This window comes from Penaeus japonicus, unplaced genomic scaffold, assembly GCF_977035675.1.
Source record: "Penaeus japonicus unplaced genomic scaffold, GWHDUDI00000001_assembly GWHDUDI00000008, whole genome shotgun sequence".
NCBI lineage: Eukaryota > Metazoa > Arthropoda > Malacostraca > Decapoda > Penaeidae > Penaeus > Penaeus japonicus.
In genome coordinates, this window is record NW_028234410.1 from 21,741,506 (window position 1) to 21,744,005 (window position 2,500).

General features: G+C 46.1%; 1 protein-coding gene across 1 annotated transcript in view; it reads right to left on the bottom strand.

The window, feature by feature from the left end:
* LOC147471472 (protein inscuteable homolog) overlaps positions 1-2,500 on the bottom strand; it is a 136,784-nt gene that overhangs the window by 127,459 nt on the left and 6,825 nt on the right. The gene's annotated exons all lie outside the window — the stretch shown is intronic.

The window sequence follows — 2,500 nt, forward strand, 5'->3', positions numbered from 1 at the left end:
GGAGAAGGAAGAGAGATGGAAAAGGAGGAGGAGAAGGAAGAGAGAGGGAAAAGGAGGAGGAGAAGGAAGAGAGAGGGAAAAGGAGGAGGAGAAGGAAGAGAGATGGAAAGGAGGAGGAGAAGGAAGGAGGGAAGGAGAGAAGAAGGGAGGAAGAAGGAGGAGAAGGAGAAGAGAGATGGAAAAGGAGGAGGAGAAAGAAGAGAGAGGGATAGGAAACAGGAGGAGAAAGAAGAGAGAGGGAAAAAGAGAGGAGAGGAAAAGAGAGAAGGAGAAAAGGAGAGGAGGAGAGGAGAGAAGAGAAAGGAGGAGGAGAAGGAAGAGAGATGGAAAAGGAGGAGGAGAAGGAAGAGAGAGGGAAAAGGAGGAGGAGAAGGAAGAGAGAGGGAAAAGGAAGAGGAGAAGGAAGAGAGATGGAAAAGGAGGAGGAGAAGGAAGAGAGAGGGAAAAGGAGGAGGAGAAGGAAGAGAGATGGAAAAGGAGGAGGAGAAGGAAGAGAGAGGGAAAAGGAGGAGGAGAAGGAAGAGAGATGGAAAAGGAGGAGGAGAAGGAAGAGAGAGGGAAAAGGAGGAGGAGAAGGAAGAGAGAGGGAAAAGGAGGATGAGAAGGAAGAGAGAGGGAAAACGAAGAGGAGAAAGAAGAGAGAGGGGAAAGGAGGAAGAGAAGGAAGAAACAGGGAAAAAGAGGAGGAGAAGGAAGAGAGAGGGAAAAGGAGGATGAGAAGGAAGAGAGAGGGAAAACGAAGAGGAGAAAGAAGAGAGAGGAGAAAGGAGGAAGAGAAGGAAGAAACAGGGAAAAGGAGGAGGAGAAGGAAGAAAGATGGAAAAGGAGGAGGAGAAGGAGAAGGAAGAGAAATGGAAAAGGAGGAGGAGAAGGAAGAGAGAGGGAAAAGGAGGAGGAGAAGGAAGCGAGAGGATAGAAGGAGGAGAAGAAGGAACAGAGTTGGAAAAGGAAGAAGAGAAGCGAGGAAATGAGTGTGACTAGGTGTGCGTGGAGAAGTAGAAGGAGAACGAGTAAGAGAAGCAAGAGAAGAGGTCCAAGTAGAAGTAGAGGAGGAGGGGGTAAGGAAGGAGAGAAAGAGGAGAAGGAGCAGGATAAGGAGTTAACGAAGAAGAAGAAGAACAAGAAGGATAAGAAACAGAAAAAAAGGAGAAGGGAAAAAAACAGAAGAATCAAGAAGATAAACAGGTAGGTGTAGCGGACTAAAAGATAAAGAACGAAAATGAAGAGAAGAAAACGTGTAGAGGAATATCAGGAGGTTGCCATGCAGAAAGAGGGAGGAGATAAGACCTGTAAGAGGAGGAGAGAAAAGAGGACGTGGAAGAGAAGGAGTAGAAGAGAAGAAGAGAGAGAGTAATAGGAGGAAGAGAGAACAAGAAAAGAAGGAAAGATAAGAAGAAATGAGAGTCGCGGAGATGCAATGATAGAAGAAAGAGGAAAAGAAAAAGGAGGAGAGAAGGGAAAGAAGAGTGAAGAAGAGCAGAATTGGGGTTGAAGAAGACGGGGATAAACAAAGAAAAACGCAAAAAAACAAAAAAACAACAACAACAACAACAAACAAGCAAACAATATAATGACACAGGGATGAAAAGGCAAGACAAATAGGACGGAAATGAGCAAATGGAAGTAGGAAAGAAGGAGACAATACATATATAGGCCTACTGTGTGTGTGTGTGTGTGTGCGTGTGTGTGTGTGTGTGTGTGTGTGACTGTGTGTGTGTGTGTGTGCATGTGTATGTGCGTGTTTGTGGGATTCTTTTCCTACAATGTACATCACGTATAAAAAATGCAGTATCAGGAATGCCTGACGTATGATTAGAAGAACGAGTCATGCCAATCTCTCAGGATCAGAATCCTCGCTTCAAAGACGGCATAAGCAATATGACGAGGCTGAGGGCGTGGGCGTAGCTGCGAGGACGCTGAGGAAGGGCGTAGGGGCACGGGCGCGGGCGGGAGGGGGGCGGGGTGAAGGTCGTGGGAACAGCCGAGCCTATTACCCGCTGGAGGCCATGTGTGGGGGAGGAGAAGTGAGGAGGAGGGGGGGGAGGCAGGGGAGAGGTTGGGACGTGTGGGAGAGTAGATGGAGGAGGGGGGGAGGGGGGGGACATAGGCGGGTTCATGATAGATTCGCACGATAAGAGAAATTCCTCAGCCGAAAGAAAATGTATATAGTACGTGTGTATTGTCTAATGTGAGGATGTCTGTGGAGATGATAATCACCTCGGAGTGAGATGGGAAAGTTGATAGACTAAGTGCAATCGATAGATAGACAAAAGGAAAATAAATTACTCGACCGATAGACAAATAGCGGATGAATTAGCAACAGTTTCTTGTACACGAAATATAACTAATGTTGAGTGGGATATTCTCTGCTACTGTTAAACCTCTAGGCTTATTTTCAAACACAAGATAAAAGAGAAAGAAGAAAAAACACAATAGCAGAAGGAAGAAAGAAGAATCAGAGGAAGAAAGGACCCTTGGATCGACCTTTTGCATATTTCAA